The sequence below is a fragment of the Alosa pseudoharengus genome, unplaced genomic scaffold (assembly GCF_046254945.1).
Source record: "Alosa pseudoharengus isolate Yale_2024_CS ecotype anadromous, Long Island Sound unplaced genomic scaffold, YU_APseudo_1.1 YU_APseudo_1.1_scf_3, whole genome shotgun sequence".
In the NCBI taxonomy this organism is placed as follows: Eukaryota; Metazoa; Chordata; class Actinopteri; order Clupeiformes; family Clupeidae; genus Alosa; species Alosa pseudoharengus.
Window position 1 is genome coordinate 32,762,269 of NW_027468718.1, and position 21,367 is coordinate 32,783,635.

Below are 21,367 nucleotides of genomic sequence, written 5' to 3' on the forward strand. Positions count from 1 at the left end.
AAGGCTTGTTGTTTGTTTTTATGGGCTAGGTTTGCCCAGGTTGTTTTTGTTGCCGTATTTGGAGCCTGGGTTGTCCATAGAGATCATGTTTTTTTAGTGTATTCAGGACACAGACAGCTAGCGGTTGGTTAGGTGATGTTTTCAGTAAGTGACATAAAATGTTTTAGTCTAAAAAACGTGTGACATCGCGTGTGAGATTTAAAAGTCAGACGTTTTATACCCTTCCTCCCCGCATTCTCATTCCTCTTCTTGCACTTTTGTAGCTATTGTATAGAGAACTTATTGTCAATTATTTGCCAATTTATTGTCCCAGTCCAGCCATGAACCTGGCAAACAGGTTTGAAAAGTATGCAGGTAGGAGTATCTATTGTGGAGGATAGATGTAACGCACACCAAGATGAGGTGCTGGCTACCGGTGTGTAAACTTAAGTAGGAGAAGGAAGGTGCATCTAGGAGTATCTATTGTACAACTATTTTGCCAGTTTCTCTTTTTGGATCCTTAAAATACTGTGTATCACTAACCTTAGATTTACACTGAGTTTGCTATTAAGGAAGAATAAACAAGAATAAATACAGACCAAATCCATTATTAATGCTTACATCAGACCATTTTAAGCACAAATAAAGACATTTTAATAGGTTAATGACTAACATTTGTTCCCATTTACATTTTACTGAGCTCCCTAGCAGGAGATTAAAATTTCCGTCATGGACTAGTCAGCCACTACAATGACCCAATTCTCATTTGACAGATCCTGGCCATCCTGCTCAGTGATCATTACAGTCACCTGAGATAGGGATAGATAGACGGGGCGGGGCGGGGCGGTTGGTTTGTTGTTGGCATCCAACCTCAGAACAATACAACCCTGAATGTCATTTAGGAGTAACAGCCAGAGCAAGTACCTCATGAGGGCACAGTTTGCAGGTGTTCTACACTTCCATCAAATGGTAAGGAAGCTTATATCATCTTATATGAAATGAGGTGGAAATGAGGAGGAAAAATGACTTGAATGCATTTGGGTCGGATTTTTTGCTCGTAACTTGACCTCACTATCATATTCTTCAACCTCCCTTGCAACAGCAAAAGAGACAAATTTCACTCTCATTACAAATAGGCAAGTTCATTTATAACTAAATGAATGCTATAGAAACACCAACCTGTGACATTTTCCTTCTTGCTCAACCATAGTAAGCAGTTCTAATAACTTATTTATGCGTTTCCTGTATTTGTTTTCCGAGCTGATCTCATGAACACACTTTTTTGGGAGGTTGGAATTTTTAAAGTCGACCGGCATGAACGCATTAAAAGTCCATAGTATGTCCATAAAAGTCATGGGTAATTCCGTGTCGAATCAGAAAAGGTTGTTGTGGCACCGTCTCAGATCAGGCCTGTAAAATATTTTGGTTCAAATCCTATGTCTTCATATTATTTTTGGCCCTTGAAATCACTTGGTATCAACTATTATTTCTTAACTATTTTATTAATGCTATTAAAGATTTTAAGGATTAAACAAGAGATTGTGTTTTTCGGTCATTTTTATAGGATTAAAATGGTATGTGGGGAAACTAGTAGGCACTTGAAAATCTATGTGAAAGTAGCTCAGTATATGGGCATTTAGTGTACAAACTGGCAATGTTGTACCACAGATAAATATATCAAATCAATCAAAATCATTGTTTCGCCTCAGTAACATCCAAACAGCATACAGGTTTGAAAGAAGAGGAAGTACATATGAATTTAAGGAAGCTTAAGGGGGATGGTAGAAGGAAGTATTTGTATGGTTTGCATATTGCAAATTAAACAATGACAGTGTCATGTCACTCTTATGTCGATACTGCTTACCTGTCAACATTTAGCTTTCCAAAAACGGGAGATTTTTTTTCGGGGGGGGGGGGTTTATACCGGATCTGTGGTTGCATATTTAATACGTTTCATACACATGTTTCAACACTGCATTTCGGTCATTGCTTTTACCTTACCATTACCTTACGCATGCCAGTTATGTATCCACCAGCTGCCTGCCTGCAGCCTACTTCCAAAACTCTAAAGCTGCTTGCTGTCAGATTTGGTTCCGAGGGAACAAGTTCAGTGTATCAACAACACTCAATAACAGTTTATGTGATGTGTTAATCAATTAAATTCCCAACAATTTCACAACAGCTAGTTCTGGAGTAGGCCATTCAACTAGCCCGCTTGCTTACGACGAGACTCAGGCTGCGCAGTTGGCACCCGCTTCCTTATTTGGGTTTTGGGTTGCCAGGTTTTAGCCTATGACAAAACGGTTGAAATTGAAACTAAGTGATCGTGTATGTGTAGGGTGTATTTCATACACAATCTGGCAACCTGAATGGATCAATGATTTTAAAATGAAGTTTGATGGCCATGCAAATTACGGGAGTTTTCCGGGAGAAATAACCAAACGGGAGGGTGCTGGGAGATGACCTTAAATACGGGAGAAACCCGGGAAAAACGGGAGTGTTGACAGGTATGCGATACTGTCAAGCAAAGTGTTACCAAAGAATGAAACTGAGACAAAGTACACAATTCCTTTACTTAAAGATACACCTTGTCAAGTTGCTAAATCAGATTTTAACTTAAGTTGAAGTACAGACGTATTTGCTATTTGCTTTTAAAAATACCTAAATATTCAGAAGTACAAGTATTTGTCCATTTTAATGTATTGTAATGTAATATTTAATTTGGTCAATAATATGGTGTATTTCAGTTAGCCTATTAGCTGGTTTGATGCTCATTGAGGCTAACTGAAATACACACCATGCCAATCTATGTGGGGCTATTTTAATTCCAAAAGCCAAGGGAACTTTATCAGGATGCCTAGTATCCTGGATCCATTAAATAACTGGCCTTTAAAAATAAAAATCTGCCTGCCTCTATGGGAGTTCAACATAGGTTTAACATAGGGGTATGAATACTTATGCACCCTGTATTTTAATGAAGAACATTTATTTATTTACGATACACTATTCATTCACAAAGAAAATTGGTGTCCTTAAACGCATGGCCGGATTATCATGACCACGGGCCCTGGGCACAAAATTGGCACGGGACCCCCCTCACTCCCCGCATGGACGCACGCAGGCAAATAGTAGCCTACAACCTCACTCTCGCAAAGGACACCTAATGTTTACAGCGTATAAACCCTCAATCTAACAGGCTACAGATATGTTTTAGTATTGTTTTTTTCTCATGGATTACCATTTTGAAAAAGTTTGAAAACTGGAAAAATAGGTTAAATGCTAAATGTTGACCAGCCTACGCTGAAATTTGTAGGGTTAATGGATGGAATTGCACAAATTCGGGCGTTTCTCCCCCGAGTAAATTTTTCGAATTCTGGCAGCTAATTGGACGTTTTTCACGCAATTTTAGACAGAAACTTTAAGCTCAAAACAGTCAAGCTGCCCGCGTCTGGCTCATCCAAACCACACACTGCATGCGTAGGCCTACATGAAACAAACACTAACATGGAACTTGGACATCACAATAAACGAGGATACCCATAAATAAATCTGCACTGATAAGAGGTTTAATTGACAAAAATCAATGTTGTTTGTGTAGGCTATCATCTACTACAACAAAGTATTCTAAGCAGCCCATCGGTGTTTCTCAAAGCTGCTGTAGGGCAATTCCATGAAAAAATACAGTTTTTGTAACATCCATAACACCAATAAAATGTGATGGTATGGTTTGATGTGAATGATTACATGAAATTTCAGCATTTGCTATTTTTGGCTGAAGAATGTACATGAGAAAAAATGCACAAAAAATTAATGTTATCATTCACATCATACAAATGCCAAGGCCAATGCCAAGGCATTTGTATGATGGATGTGACAAAAAGTCAATTTTCCGTGGAATTGCCCTGTAACAGCCTACTGGTTGTGCTTTGGGGTTCGAGTGGCACTCTCGTCTTACCTGCTGATCCAGTAGGCCTAATAGATATCTTCACCTTTAGCTTCGTCTCGCCAAAACGTGTAATTTTCATAACATGTAAGCCTTGTCTGCATTCAATTGTAATCTACAGTATACCAGGCACGAATGCGCTCGCTCTATGCGTAAAAAGCCACTAAATTATGGGTGTGCTTATAGACAGGTCATCTGCTGGAAACATTAGGACTATTTTTTGGTCAAAGTTTTCTCCATGGAGTCCTGGTCAGAACCCCATTGGAACAGATTAAAACTTGGGGCATGTTGAATTTTGTCCAAAAATCCAATATGGCCGCCATATTCCAAAATGGCACATTTTTACACACTTTTTGCTATGCTATGGGGACATTTCCGGTAAAAACAGTGTCATTTGAGCAAAAAACTGTCCTTTTCTATCAAATACATATTTACAGAGGTTAACTGATGATTTTAAAACCCTAAGTTTAAATCATTAAAAAAATTCAAATGTTGTCAGATATTTGTCAAATATCAGAAATCATCAAATTTCCTTCAAACATAAACCTCTTACAGGTTAAATACAGTTCAAATAAATTGGGTACCTTAACTTAAACAGATTAAAACATATGGCATTTAGACATTTTCCCTCAATATAAATTCAATAATATCCCCAAAATGGTGAATTTTTGGGCCTACACTTTTGGCTAAGATAGTTTTTTTCCCTATTAAAAACATTTTGACAAATGTTAATTGATATAAGAAACAAGAAAGTTCCATAAAGGTGATGGAATTGCAAAAAATACTATTTTATCACTCGGCTAGATATATTATTACTATTACTATATTAACTAGATGTACCGCAGAGCGGTACAAAATATGACCGCCGCCCAGTCCAGCACATTTTTTCCACAAAAAGAAATCATCAAATTTCCTTCAAACATAAACCTCTTACAGGTTAAATACAGTTCAAATAAATTGGGTACCTTAACTTAAACAGATTAAAACATATGGCATTTAGACATTTTCCCTCAATATAAATTCAATAATATCCCCAAAATGGTGAATTTTTGGGCCTACACTTTTGGCTAAGATAGTTTTTTTCCCTATTAAAAACATTTTGACAAATGTTAATTGATATAAGAAACAAGAAAGTTCCATAAAGGTGATGGAATTGCAAAAAATACTATTTTATCACTCGGCTAGATATATTATTACTATTACTATATTAACTAGATGTACCGCAGAGCGGTACAAAATATGACCGCCGCCCAGTCCAGCACATTTTTTCCACAAAAAGAAATCACGCTGAAAGGCCTATATGATTCTAACTGTCTCACTAAATTGCATTATCCACACTCAATTCTTGGTATCTGCTAGACAACAAGTACCAAAACATGATTAGTTCATAGATTTCACATGTAAAATTAATTTTATACAACCCCACCTCCATCTTGCCTGTTCATAATTCTGAGAAATTCTTGATTGTTTGTGTTATGTTTATGTTATGTGTGTGGGTGTGTGTGAGTGTGTGTGGGTGTGTGTGTGTGTGTGTGTGCGTGCTTGTGTGTGTGCCTGCGTATGTGCCTGTGCATGCAAGCGTACATATGTCTACTGTGTGAGTATGTGTCATACGTATGATTACTGTGAATGTATGTGTGTGTGTGTGTGTGTATCTGTTTGTGCACATGTGTGCACATGAAATGGGTTAACATGACCCCTGGAGGCAAACATACGGGAAAAAATGGTCATCCTAGGCCCTACAGTTCTCAAGATATTCACAGAGAACTGTGTCTGCCCTACCCTCCTTTCGGGGGGTCCAGTCCAGCGGGGGGGCTACAGATCAAAACGACGGTTCCATGCTATCCATGTGGGGGTACATGCCCACCAAGTTTTGTGTACCCCGGTCTTTCAGTGTCCCGGGAATCCTTGTTGGTGTACGTCACTAAATGAACACATAAATTATTTTATTGTAAGGCCCCCCATGAACGAAAGTACACAAAACTTGGCATGCATTCGGATGGTGTCATAACGATCCTACACTTTTCATTTCGTGCAGTTTTGACCTTGTCAGCCAGAGATATTGTGATGAAAACACCAAATTTTTTGCTTTTTAATTTTTAACTAGGTGGCGCTATACATGAAATAAGTGGTAATGGGATGGGTTGACATGCCCCCTTAAGACCAACATACATAAAAAAGGTGGACCTCCTAGGCCCTACGGTTCTCGAGATATTCACAGAAAACTGTCCCCGGCCACCTACAGGCCAGTTGGTGTATAGTAACATAAATTAATTTATTGTTTGGCGTGCATACAGAGGGTGTCATAATGATCCTACACTTCCAATTTCGCGCAGTTTTGACTATGTTAGGTCACAGATACCTGTGATTACAACACCTGATTTTTACTTTTTTGTGTTTAACTAGGTGGCGCTATACATGAAATGAGTGGTTATGGAATGGGTTGACATCCAGATCAACATACAAAAAAAATGGTCCTACTAAACCCTACGGTTTTCGAGATATTCACAGAAAACTGTGTCTGCCCTACCCTCCTTTCGGGGGGTCCAGTCCAGCGGGGGGGCTACAGATCAAAACGAAAAACGATGGTTCCATGCTATCCATGTGGGGTTACATGCCCACCAAGTTTCGTGTATCCCGGTCTTTCAGTGTCCCGGGACTCATTGACGGAAATTTGGGCATGCGAAAAAGAAAATAAATAAATAAATTCTGACTAAACCTATATGACCGCCGCTTCGCTGCGCGGCGGTCATAATAATAGTAATACTTAGAGCTGCTGAGTGAAAATGACGTAAATCCAGAGATGGAAATGATCTTAGTAACTACCAGTCTTTGCTATCATCTTTTTCATTCACTGTTACACTTGCAAAAAAGACATTCAGAGCAAGATTGAGAGTGCAACTGACAATAGAAAACTTTTTTCAACTTTCAAATCTCTTCTCAATCCTCCACCACTGCCATCAGCTACTTCACTGTCAGCAGATGACTTTGCATAATTTTCACTGAAAGTGACCGCTGCATTATAAATTGTTATAAATCCACAGTAACACACATCATCTAATGTTGTGATCCATTTGCTATTTATGGCCTCACTGACCTGAAAAGGGGAAGATTCTATTGGGGAAAGGTTTGTTTGTGTGTGTATTTTAATGTACAGAAGCACATATAGTCTATCTGATCAATAAGTATGTGCCTGGACTCAATTTTATACACTGACCATTTTTTCACCCATTCATTTCTAATCGCGGGTTATAACTCAAATTGTTATAAAAACATAAAAAATTGTTTTGTGTGTTCAGATGCCCTGCGTTAACAAAGTCAAGAAGCCTCATGGTGAGAATAAGTTAACATTATTTTTTAGAGAAAATAATTGTCAATCTGTCACATTTGACCGCAAACACAACAGGATAAGTGCTCAGTTTGATGAGCCTATTAGGAGAGCTTTGCCCTGTGAATTGTTGGACTCTTTCTCTCCTCTTGATGAAGAAGAGGTTTCTCTACTGCTTCAGCAAAGTCATCCAACAACATGCCCTTTGGATCCTGTCCCGTCTATTCTTCTGCAGTCTGTCACACTGTTCTGCCAGCAGTCATGCATGTGTTTAATACTACACTCAGTTCTGGAATAGTTCCTTCTTCTTTTAAACAGGCAAGGGTTATGTCTTTGCTAAAAAAAAGTACACTTTATACAGTTGATGAAGAACTACAGACCTGTCTCCCTTCTTCCTTTCTTGTTGGCTTTGGAGGAAGTTTTCTTCAAGCAAGTCTATGACTTCCTGTATCAGAACAAACTGCTAGACCGTATGCAGTCTGGTTTCAAGAGTGACCATTCTACTGAAATTGCTCTGTCTGTGACTGAAGCATTGAGAGTAGCTAATGTAAACCTATTTAACCTATTTACATTTACTGTTACTGTTTAACTAGCCTGGCAATTTGCCATCCCCTTGGTACGCTTCGCTTCTACAAGGGTCTGGGATCTCGGCTATTGACGAACGTTTGCAAGCTGGATGCGTGGACTCTGTAGAAGTTTGAAACGATTGGATCTGATTTCACCCAATCGCTAAAGTTTGGCTGTGACGTATGTTATGCGCCAGCTCGATCGTGAATTAAGCTACACTACATCACTCAGAAATTGCCCACAACAATCATTCCCCACCAAAGCGAACAAGATGGATGTAAATGACCATGCCAGCTTTGCGATACAAATGTAAGAGTTAGTGGAAGAATAGCAAATAACTATTCAACAGTAAGGTTGAAGATAACATATTGTAACGCCGATGAGAAGTTAGGAGACGGGGAGGCTGATATATCGTTCCAAAACTCCGGTAGTTTATTTCCTATATATGTACAGGCTAGTGCACGGGCAACAGGAGGTGTCCAAAAACAACAAACTGATCGCTGATAAATCACGGTCTCAATCACTCGTCATTCACACTCATCGGCCAACAACACAACGCAACACAACTCAGTCGCACGTAATCTACTTCTACTCTGACTAAACTTAGACGTCTTAGAACCCCCTATTCTATTACCTTAGCAATCGCTAACCTATCCATACACCTAAATATTCCCTCCCGGACACCTCCCCCCAATCAAAACACATCAGAACTCATTGACACATTCCATGACACAGGAGGGAGAGGGAGACACAAACACTCGCGCACACACACACACACGCACACGCCGGGAACACAGGGGAAAGCCCAACACGGGGGCAAATAGCCTCGGCGATACAATATCATCACAATTGTCAAAGCTAGATGTGATCATCATTGAAAACACGCCGCTTCATTCATACCGGGTCTGCCGCACATGCTGTAATTTAATATCGAGGCTACTGCGCGACACAAATCAAACGTTTCCCAAATCCCATAGGGAGTAGGGCCACGACATCTTTGCCCGAAATAAAATGTGTTTTACACTCCTTTTGTTCGGAGTTCAGTTCCTGAACATTTGGAAGCGTAGCCAGCACGGACTGAATTGCTTCATTAACTTATGCCATTGCCAAACTCCTGGAGGACTACAATTTAAACATAGCGCAGAATCTCGACGTCGTCTCACACAACTCCCGCCTCCTGCTCGCTGATTGGCGCGGAGTCGAATCTACCGCTGCGAACGCGGCCAATGGCCGGAATCCCAGACGGAGTCGTGGAGGGAGATGAAAATCGAGCGGAAGTACGTAGGAAGGCAATTAAGGCCAGGCTACTGTTTAACCTGCGTGATTCAGCCCTGCACACACCCGGACTCAAACCCGTAAACAGCAGCACCTCAAATCAGGAGTCTGCTTAGTCATCAGTATTAATTCTACTAGACTTACCTGCAGCCTTTGATATTGTATACCATGAGATTCTCCTTCCTACACTGTCTGAACAGGGAATTTCTGGGAAAGATCTTGACTGGTTTGAATCCTACCTTAAAGGGCGTTGTTTCAGTGTGTCTTGTATCAAAGTCTTAGCTAAGATTCTAACTGAGAGATGTTTCTATGTGTATGGCGTGCCAAGGAGAATCCACTCTGATCAGGGGCGCAGCTTTGAGGGAGGGCTGTTGAAGCACCTGTGTGACATCTACAGCATAACGAAGACTAGAACCACCATTTATCATCCAGAGGGTAACAGTCAATGTGAACGTTTCAACAGGACACTTCATGACTTGCTCAGGACCTTACCCCCTGAAAAGAAGCATAAATGGCCCCAGTTGCTCCCTCAGCTCAGTTTGCCTATAATACCACCGTGTACCAGTCCACACAGCACTCCCCATACGAGCTGATGTTCGGTCAGAAGCCACAGTTACCAGTCGATCACCTACTTGGAAATACTGGAGGTGACAACAGGGACAGTCCACCAACTGATTGGGTGGTGCAACATCAAGAGTACCTGACTTCTGTCTATGCTGGTGCTATGAGACACTTAGAAGAGGCTGCGGCATATCGTAGGCATGGTGGTCCTGACACTGTACCCTGAGAGAAAGTGGAATAGAACATTATGTCCAATATTCCAATATATGGTTTAATGTTCTGCATTATGTCCAATATTCCAATATGTGGTTTAATGTTCTGCATTTCTCATTAGTGGGTCACTTTGATACTAAAAGTATGATTCTATGTAATGACTGTATGATATCTGTACTGTCCCTGTGTATATCTGTGTGTGACTGTATTTAGAGATAAGCAGGAATATTATGACTTTGCAGTGTTTCACTGTTCTGCATGGCTGCGTCAGTAGCTATCTGCTCCGGATTGCCAGGTTGCCACTAATCAGGGTCTGATTCAGTGTAGTCCACGTGAGATGGGATGACCAACGCCATCTCCCGTCAGCCTGGAAGGATACTTAAACCCTAACTATTTCCTTGTATAGTTAGAGCAGCTGATGGATCTTTAGGTGAAGTCATGCTGTCTCTCCCTTGATGCGCATCATTGTAAATAAACTCTGTTCCTGATTTTTCATACTATTGGTCTGACTGGGTCTCTATTAAATCTATGGTATCAAAATTACCATCAACCCATATTACCACCTGGCACTCTAGTCTTTTTCTAGTGGGCGGTGGTAGTGTAGTGGTTAAGGAGCTGGGCTGGCGTGCAATAGCCTGAAAGTTGTCGGTTCAATTCCCGGCTTTCATTATTATGCCCTTGAATAAGGCACTTAACCCCAAGTTGCTCCAGGGACAATGTGATCCCTTGTAATATAGTTGACATACAGTATGTAAGTGACTTTGGTCAAGAAGTGTCAGCTAAACGTAATGTGCATGTAAACTCTTTTGCAAGAACCATTTTCACGGTCACCACAAAATCCAGGATACATGGGTGTCTACCAAGTATGAAATTGTGGAATGTCTGGATGGAATTGGCACACACTATAAGATCAGGCCATATGGGGAAGAGGGCCCCCTTAACTCATTGAATGCCAAGCTGTTTTCGGGAGCTTTGTCCTAGAGTGCCAGCAATCTAGACCATTGTTGATGATTTTTGTACAGCCACAGCATATTCTGTGTTATAGCTATGAACACATACAATGGCTCGATTAAAAGGTGAGACTTTAAGCTCTCGGTGGGTGCAAACCGTGTATTTCTACACGCCTCTGTTCCTGAGAAATCCCAAGCTAAACAGTGGCTAGTTTTCATCAAAATCGCTGTTTTTTTCTAGAAATGGAGATATAACGTCTTTCATGAAATATGAAGTGTTGCCTGTTACTTACTTGTGTAAACTTTCCAGGAAGTGATCAGCGAGACCTGGTGAGACTGCCACCTAGTGATAGACCCACGAAAATGGCCTGGTTTTGACCTGACGTGCATGTGTCACTGATTCGACCCAAAGCGGCAACCGAGTTATCAAGGGCGTAGGTTTGGTCTGAGCTTTGGTGGGGACACTACCCACTAACACCCCCCCCCCCCCCCCCCCCGAAAAAAAAAAAACACTCAACTCTTTCACCAGCCACTATAGATATATAAAATTATTAAAATGTGATACTGTCCAACTACTATCCATGATTAAAATGTGCTGCTGTCCAACTTGATCTAACTACACTGTGTAGCCTACATAATATGATTTTAATATGTAGGCTACAGATATGTAGGCTATATTTAACATTTATTTTCTTTATTTATTTAAACACAGCTCAGTTTTAAGAAACTTAAATACATGCATGCTTAGCATTTTGTGAAAAGAAATCATTAAGGCTACATTGACAAACTCTTAACCGTGAGCTGCCTGTATATTCTCTGATTCTAATATTTAAAGATATCTAGGCGATGCACACAGCTCAGTTTTAAGAAATGCAGCCGAAAGACCATGTTGAATTTTGCTATAATTTATTTCAAAACCGGATTACTCTGGAACAGCTAACTATACACGGGAATGCATTACACCTTTGTGTTCGGTAAGGTCTGCTGTTTATTCTGATATATGGTTTGTCATGTGTTGCGTGAAGAGTGTGTAGGCCTACGATCTTCCACCGAGACGAATGGATGTGGAGATGGGCGCAGAGAATAATTATTAAATCTCTTGAAGTTATTTTTCTCACAAACTGTTTATCACAGCAAACAGTAGCACCGTTTAAAAGCTGAGAAAAGACTCTTTCATGTGACACATGTGTGATGAGTAGCCTACTTCTCGAGGAGTTCAACAGAGAAGAATGGGTGAATTTGGATGCACTTCATGCTTGTAGTGAAGTAAAGCTGAAGCGCTGCATGCTGCAGCTCACTGGTAGTTATTAGGTAACTTCAAATCAGCGCGATTTACCCTTATAGGCTACTGCACATTACAAGATCTGTACGAGATGATCCGCAGCACTGAAGTGAAAAATGATTTAACTCTTTGTGTAGCGCATGTGAGCGCTTTTTTCCCCATTTCAACCTGAATATTGGTGGGGACATTTCAGTCGTAATTTGACATTGGTGTGTACACGTCCTTCGGTCCCCACGCAAATCTACGCCCCTGCGAGTTATGATAAAATGTCCAGATAAAATGTCCAGATTGTGCATTTTCATGAGTTTTCGATCGTCATATATTTCATTTCCATTCATCACAGAGTTCCCAAAATCACATATAAGGTGTGTTAGAGTGTCTAGTTTCATAATTTAAAAAAAGGCTAAAAACGTAATATTACGTTTTTGGCACTCAACGCATGGGAAGAAAAAAAGTAATATTACGTTTTTGGCACTCAATGAGTTAAGACCATGCATTGCTCCGAGCTTAAATCTGTTCCCACTGGTCAAGATTCATCCAGCCCACTAGCACTGGCTGCTCCATAGCCTCATGGGTGTATTGGGAGGGAGCCAGGCCTCGGTAGCCATAGTCCACACCAGGACTAATGCTTAGCATCACAGTGACCAAGATGGTGTTAACTTTAGCCTTGACCAACTGTCCCAGGCTCATATGGAGGGCTTATCAGATGTCCAACCCCCCACAAACAGCGCCAGCCACCTGGCAGTGGCACCATTTAGCACAGACACTTTGGAAGAACCAGAGCTGGCCCCAAGTATAGCAGCAGGTAAAGATTTTCCAATCGTGTGCCCCCTGGAGGAGTTGGGTCTGAACCCTGATCCGGTTCTATCCCTCCGACGTTCCACTCATAATATTGCTGGACAGCATTCAAACCCCTTCCACCTCCCACAGTCTGTTTCACATGAGTTCTCTGACAGTGTAGCACAAGTAAATATTCTCCCTGTCCCCTTCAGGCCTTGGCAGTAGATAGGTATGCTACCAGGACGGTGAACTTTAAAGCTAGGTGTGTATGTGGAAAGGCTGACCTGCAGCGCTAGCACACACGCCCACCTGTGGGTGGTGATCATACATAGCTTCCTCTCTGGGAGAACAATGCCGGTCATTTGAATTGCTGGGTGCATGGGTGCGTGTGGTTGTTGTTGTTGGAAGAACATGGCTTTATTCTTAATTCTAAGACTTCATTGCTTCTCTCGCACGCCCGGCCTGTTGGCTGTGGATAACCTGTTGCATTTAAAGAGAGCAAATGTGTCTGAGCAATGTTTTCCCTTGAGTTATTTGTTTTTTTTGTATTAGTTCAGACTGTGAGAGGGCCATCCATGGTTTGTCTGTTTGTTTGTACAGTGGGCATCACTTTCAAATGACCACTTCAGTCGCGCATTACGAGGCGTGAAGCTGCGTGAAGCTTTAGTACCACTTTCAGCCACTGTGCGTCGCTCTGCCACTTTACATCGCTCTGCCTGCCGCCCCTACTGAAAAAGCAGGAGACTTGCCGAGAGTAATCCCAGCCTACGAATTCAATAACAAAATAAATCATGCATACAGTAATTAAGCATTACCTCGATTTAGGCTACTTGGGTATGTCTTAAGGCTTGACTACACGGTGGTAACGGAAATCGAAATTTGCTGTCTACATTATTGTCAGTGTTGGGGGTAACGCAGCTACGCAAATAAAAACAGTGGTGTGATAATTAAGCCAAAAGAGAAATAACTGTTCAGAATTAATCTGCCTTGGGTAGGCTTCTGCAGAAAACAATGTTGTTGCCGATTTAATACTATCTGGCAACGTTTTTAACAGGCTACGCAATAGAGGCTTAGACAACTATGACCCACGTTTTGGTTTCGTAAATTAATTTGCCCTACTTCTTGACTGCAATGTAGTCAATTGACTGCTTGACATGTCATTTTTATTTTTCTGTAGAATAAACAAATACATCTGCTTTATGCCGCAGAATTACATTCATATTTGGTTGACTTCTGCAGACGCGCAAAAAAACACTGTGTTGGATTCACGATCGTTTTGCGTTGTGTTTTAGTTCTGATGTCTGTATTGAAGATGGTCAATAAAGCTTGACGGCTGGATCAGGATCGGTGATCAAAAGAATTTATTGTAGATGGTACAACACTCACTAACCGAGCACAGGCTAAGTCTCAAACAGTAAAACTGCACAGAGTCTAACAGGTGTGGTAGTTAAGTAGAAGCGGGCTGCTGCTGAGCGTCTTGGCATAAGATGCTCCCCGAGTCGCTTCCTCGATCCGTCTCGAAGTCCAAACCTGAGACAAAGCCTGTTATACTAAAATCATATCAACGTAAATCATGCCAACGTGGAAGGTACCAACCACTGTACAAAACCCGGCCCTGGCCAGATGGAGATACTAGCCCGAATAGGCAGACATGCTGTCTCCCTCGGCCCATGTTATCACTGATGTTCCTCAGATGTTCCTAAACATCGGCCTGTATGACCTTCCTGCTGGTACACAGGCCTAAGGCACAGTTATGTACAATAATATGAACCTCTCCCTGTTGTATACTACACACAGTAACACAAAAGTAACACAGATGAACACATCAGAATACATACAGAAATACCCCAGATTTCTACAGTCCCCCCTCTTGATCGATCAATTAAAAAACACAGATTTTTATAGATCATACAAAACAAATAAAAGGAGTCTGATGTGGTCTAAAGAACAGAGGACAAACCAAGACAAGATTACTTCTCTAGCACTTTGAAAAAGGAAAAAGTGCCGGTGTCTTAAAAGAAAACATACTAACTGATTTCGTTCCGGAGGATTGTCTCACACATAAAAAGAAATTAAAAAGGAAAGGAATCAAACCCACATCCCCGGTTCATCCCGAGGCTGGGCAGGAGGTACTCTAACAGGGGCCAATCTTGGAGTGGTAGTGGTGGCACGCTTGATGATACACAACACCACTTGGATAGCTAAGTAGATGACAAAGATGGGAATGAGCAGGGGCAAAATTAACTGGACAATCTGAGCAAACAGGGACCCACCCCAGCTACTCAACCAACCTCCCAGGGACCAGCTACCATTATCCCGCTTAAGCTGCTGCACGTTGGCGTAAATATCTTTGATGTAATTGGAGACATTAACGGTCGAGTCAGGCACATAAGTACAGCATTCCTGTCCAATCAGAGCACAAGCACCTCCCTTACTGGCCAAAACCACGTCCAGGCAGATCCTATTCTGAAGGGCAACCTGTCTTACTGCATACAGTTCCCGTTCAATGTCTGAAAGAGCGCGTGCAGTGTCATTAGCTACTACATCAACAATGTGTACCAGATCTCTAATCTCATCAAGCGCCACAGTTAGGCCATAAGTTGGAATTAAAGCGGCAAAGAATCTCTGTGTCGGGGTTGCGACAATACTGTGACCCCCAAAAGCGTCACGCTTAGTCCTAGGGTGTATAGATGTTGACTCACCCACCAAATGTTCCCTCTCCACAATCCTCACAGCTGGAACAACATAAGCTAAATAACAGGAGCCTTGCCAATTAGGGGGAAGATAGGAATATGCATACTGTCCACACACAACATATGGGCAGATGCTCTGACCTACCACCGACCGTCCACTCTTGTCGGCCACCCAACAGATCGATCACACCACGTGGGGCATAACTCAATTTAAGCTTAGTAGGGGGCCCTCCGACCCATGGAGGATTTGGAAAAATGTCATCAGGGGAACCATTTGTAGTACTGTTAAAGGCTGCTACATACTCTGGGATGGTAAAGGGAATGGCTATGTAAGGATACACTTCAGAGGCAGATGGCATTAACCCGCATACCCAACACGAATGCTTACGCTTGGCCTGGGCCAACCCATGAGCCGTCTTCAGGAAAGTGTTGTCCTTGTGCACATCATGATGGCTGTCATACAGAGTATCAGTAACAATAACCAGGTGACACAGGATAACAGCACAACAAAACAACATTTTCGGTGACATTTTCAGATGATAAAGGAGACACACAAGAACAGTTACACAACACAGAATTCAGTGAGCTGATCGCTGTTAGAGAATGATGGAGTTGAGGATTCCTTCGGGAAACAGTCTTTTTGGGGAGAAGTGCAGGAGACCGGCAGGCAACAGTTCAGTTCAGAGGCAAAGTCTCTGTCCCAGATGTTGTCTGTGGCTCCCGGCAACCTCATAGGCACATGTGGAGTGAAAAGAAAGAGCAGTATCAGTTGAAGGATAGTCATGAAAACAATAGTATATATAATCATCTATTATAGGGGTGTAGCAACCTCCCAACCCTGGTCCCCCAGTGAGTCCCCGGTTAACCCGTTGCTGCGTGTTCAGCTCCCTTACGGGTGTCCCCAGAAACCAACCTCTAGAACCAGGACTACAGGATTACTCCCCCCTCTTGATCTAGCTTAACTGTAATCATTCTCAAAAATCGGAAATTGTAATTGTATCCTCAGATTAAACATTTCATATATCAGTAATCACACATATTTAATCATCAAAATCAATTATAAGACTTATCTAAGTCTATAACTTTTCATAACATGAGTTTGTGTCAAGAAGAGTCCACTACCACAACACTCTGAGCATGTTCGGATTCTCAAAGGAAAGATTCTACCCTCGGATCCCTAACCTTTCATTTCTCCTGACGTCATAAATTCCCTATCATAATGAAAGTCTCCCGTGAATCTTCCCCCCTCTAGTTCACACCTCACCCCTAAAAGAAGATTGGCGAAAACTCAGATAGAATTCGTACCCTCCCCAAGTGCGTCATGTTTCAGGCGGTTCTATTAGTTTGCAATGGCTCGCATGTATCCACTTTTCTCTCACCCTGGACCTTCACTGCCAACTGTGTTATCAACAAAATCTGATATGGCCCATCGTACTTTGCCCCTAGCGCTAACCTTTGGGGCTTGTGAACCATCACCCACTGACCTGGCACTAGAGAGTGCCCACCTTCCGGAGGGTCTCCCCACGCCTCTTTCACTTGATTAGCCGCTGTCTGGACCGCTTCTGTCAATTGCACACAGTAGTTCAGCATTGCATCTGATGTCAGGTGGATGTCGGCTTTCCTCAGATCAATCGTGCCTGGTGCAGAGAAAGGCCTGCCAGTCACGATCTCAAATGGGCTGAGTCCTGTGTCTCTGTTGCTTGTAGCACGCATGCTACACAGGGCTGTTGGTAAGGCGTCCACCCAAGGAATGCCTTCTTGATGTTTCTTGGCCAGTCGTTCCTTCAACGTCCGGTTGGCTCTCTCCACCTGCCCAGAGGATTCTGGGTGGTAAGGGCAGTTCAGGGACCATTGCACATTCAGCATGCGGGCCACCTCGGCGCAGACTGCTCCAGTGAAGTGTGTTCCGTTGTCTGAGCAGATCTGTTCTGGCAAACCGTATCGGGGAATGATGTCTTTCACAAGGACTTTGGCAGTGTGTAGTGCAGTTCCGGATCGTGCAGGGAACGCCTCGATCCACCTAGAGAACTTGCACAGAACAATCAGAACGTCGCGATAGCCTTTGCACTTTGGAAGAGTGATGTAATCTATCTGAAGAACTCTGAAAGGCCCTGGTGGAGCAGGTGTTTTCAATGTTGGCAGCTTGACCTTTCTGTCGTGGTTGTTTTGCCGACAGGTGGCACACCGCTTGACGATGTCCCTGTCCGTTGCTGTGAACTTTGGGGCCCACCAGACCTGTATGAATCTGTTCCTCATCTTTTCCACTCCCACGTGTCCAAGTGAATGAATTTGCGTCGCCAGGTATGGCAGAAGACTTTCTGGAGCCACTGTTCGTGTTCCAAACCTCCACAGGTTGTCGTCATGGAGCTTCGCCGCATTTTCAATCCAAGTCCACTTCTCTTCTCGGCTAGCGCTGTTCTGCATGTCTTTGATGTTGGCCAAACTTTCCCGTTTTCCCTCTTCAGATGTTTCCTTGACCTTCTTTGTCATTCTCATCATGCATTTCTCGTCGTCATTTTCAAAAATGTTCCTGTTACCGTTAGATCCGTCCGTGTTTCCATTTCCGTGTCCATTCTCGTTAGTCGTTTCGTTATCCCCCCCCTCTCTTTTTCTTGCGGCTGTTCTTGACACCGCATCCGCCATTGCATTGCCTCTTGCTTCAATGGTGTCTTGCCTTGTATGTGACTTTACTTTGATCACTGCCAGGTCTTTTGGCAGCTGCATTGCATCCAACAATTCTGCCACAAGCTGTCCATTCTTGATGGGACTTTGTTTCACACACGGAGGTGGTTTTCCAGTCAGTCTGACGGGTTCCATTTCCAACAGTCCACAGTCATTCTTTCCCCTAGCCCATGCTGGATGTTCCAGGAGATCCTCTCTTTTTAGCCTTCTCAGGTTCCACAAGACTTCTCCATCTCCTTCTCCAATGGCTATGGTGACTGGGGCTGTCTGCTTCAGACTGCATTTTTCTCCGGTTGGTCCACCAGCTGTCTTGATGATGCCTGACAGAGGTATTTCGTGTTTCTTCAATAGGTCGGAAATGTTGGATGAAAAGACTGTAAGTTCAGCACCAGTATCAATCAAGAATTCAATTTCGATGTGTTCTTCACGCAAGGCAGTAGCATAGAGGGTGTTATCGGTTCTCGCTGGTTGGTAAAGCACAGACACGCCGTCGGTGGTGGCTACTGTGCGCACAGGGCATATGAGTGCCTCGTCAGCTGACTCATCCCCGGCATCCCAGTCCTCCATCGCTGGCCTGGTTTTCATTGTCTTAGGCCTTGTTACCGGAGCAGTCGCTCCCTGGGCAGCATTGGATGTAGATGCCCCATCATTCACTGGTGCAGGTGGGGGTGGGTGAGGTAAAGAGTTGACAGGTGGGGGCGGGGGTGGTGGTTGTGGTCGGGTAGGGAAAGAGTTGACAGGTGGGTGAGGTGGGTATGGGCTTGTAGCCAGTGGCATTGGTAACAACAATAGAGGAGGAGGTACTGAAGCTATGGCTAGTGGCTGTTGATAGCCATACTGGAGTGGAGCAGTTTGATGATGGTTGGTTGCAGACGTTCTTCCTTGTCTTTGTGGATTGTAGAAAGCAGTGGCTGCTGATGGGGCCAGAATGATTTGTTTCGTGTCACCTGCTGGCTGTTGATCAGGTGGGGTTCCCATAACAGCAGCATTCTGTCCAATGAAGCTGTCTTTATCAATGTCCACTGCACTTCTAGATGTCTCCACCATGGCATATGGCGCTGTTGAGTCCAAGTCAGGCAGAGTCGGTTTGAGGCGGGTGCTTGGTTGCCTGTTGCGACCCCCGCCCACAATAGGTGCCGGGGTGTATGGGAGGAGTTGGCTCCTCCCCATTGAGTGGGCCTTTGATACCACTCCTCTTCGCCTCATTTCACTCTGTTCTGGCAACACATCCGCTTCCATGAGTTGCTCCTCCAAATCACGTCTTTCAGTCTCTGTTCTCCAAATCCTGTCTCGGATCTCTAATTCCAACTTCTCTAATGTCCTTTGTAATTTTTTCTCAAATTTGCCAAATTGTAATTTCACTGCCATCCAATCTGACACATAGGCCTGCAACTTAGTTTTCCTACCAAGACCCATATCTGGATTGTGCTAATATCAATTAATATTAAATTGTACTATGTGTTTCGTGCAGTGACGTGATCGATCCTTTATTTAAACTTTTAACTTAAATTTGTCAGTAGTGTGTGATGTTTTAGTGCCAACTTTTGCGATTCTGCTTTGGCCAAAGAAAAAAAAGAACCTCTCTCTCTCTCTGTCCTTCTCCTTTTTTTCCACACACACTCACACACACACGCTCGCTGCTCCCGCCAGGGAAAAGAAAACACTCTCTCTTTATCTCTCTCGTTCAGTAAACTGGCACTTGGTAAATTATTTTACTCACAGCATGAAGCCACAACAATAAATTTCACCAGTGTCAGTTCCACTTAACTCAGACTATTTCCTTTCTCCCAAAAACCGGCTGGACAACGACAACAATTAATGTCTCACTCACACCTTTAACAATCTCTCGTTAAATTCACAGTTGACCAAGTCAACAAAAACATAGGTTGGAAACCCTATCCCACTTTTCAATTACTGCACAACCAAAACACCCCCCTCTGGTGATTTCGTCTCCTCTCTGTATCACTGTAACGCTAAGTTTAGTCCTAGGCCATTAAACTAAACAAAGACCTTGAGAAACAACCACACAGTTCACTTCAGCAACAATGACTGTAGCAACAGTAACTCCTTCTATTTTCTCTTCGGCACCCGCACAGCATTTATCACAAAACCCACACAGCTTAGCATGTAATGGCAGTACAGAAAAAGAAAAGCTTTAATCCCCCAAGCTTGTCCGTAGTTAATCGATTACTTCTTTTAATTCGTTCACGAATCTATTCCAATTACCCAAAATATGTGTACACTTTAACCGTTTACTTTTTATCAGAAAACTTCTTATATCCAATGACATCTAGAGCTCATCAATCATTGATATAGGTATATAGGTATGTTACTTGTCAAAACACTTAATGACACAAACTTCAATACTCTCATTAATGTGCAGATGAGTAACATACCTATATACCTATATCAATGATTGATGAGCTCTAGATGTCATTGGATATAAGAAGTTTTCTGATAAAAAGTAAACGGTTAAAGTGTACACATATTTTGGGTAATTGGAATAGATTCGTGAACGAATTAAAAGAAGTAATCGATTAACTACGGACAAGCTTGGGGGATTAAAGCTTTTCTTTTTCTGTACTGCCATTACATGCTAAGCTGTGTGGGTTTTGTGATAAATGCTGTGCGGGTGCCGAAGAGAAAATAGAAGGAGTTACTGTTGCTACAGTCATTGTTGCTGAAGTGAACTGTGTGGTTGTTTCTCAAGGTCTTTGTTTAGTTTAATGGCCTAGGACTAAACTTAGCGTTACAGTGATACAGAGAGGAGACGAAATCACCAGAGGGGGGTGTTTTGGTTGTGCAGTAATTGAAAAGTGGGATAGGGTTTCCAACCTATGTTTTTGTTGACTTGACTGGGGTATTTCTGTATGTATTCTGATGTGTTCATCTGTGTTACTTTTGTGTTACTGTGTGTAGTATACAACAGGGAGAGGTTCATATTATTGTACATAACTGTGCCTTAGGCCTGTGTACCAGCAGGAAGGTCATACAGGCCGATGTTTAGGAACATCTGAGGAACATCAGTGATAACATGGGCCGAGGGAGACAGCATGTCTGCCTATTCGGGCTAGTATCTCCATCTGGCCAGGGCCGGGTTTTGTACAGTGGTTG

The 21,367-nt window shown here is 42.6% G+C and overlaps 1 protein-coding gene across 1 annotated transcript in view; it reads left to right on the top strand.

Moving 5' to 3' along the window:
- Window positions 1-850: 850 nt before the first annotated feature.
- LOC143100667 (alpha-(1,3)-fucosyltransferase 7-like) overlaps window positions 851-21,367 on the top strand; it is a 41,021-nt gene continuing 20,504 nt past the window's right edge. The window contains exon 1 of the mRNA XM_076264064.1: window positions 851-948. The gene's annotated coding sequence lies outside the window, so the exon portion shown is untranslated. The remainder of the gene's footprint in view (window positions 949-21,367) is intronic.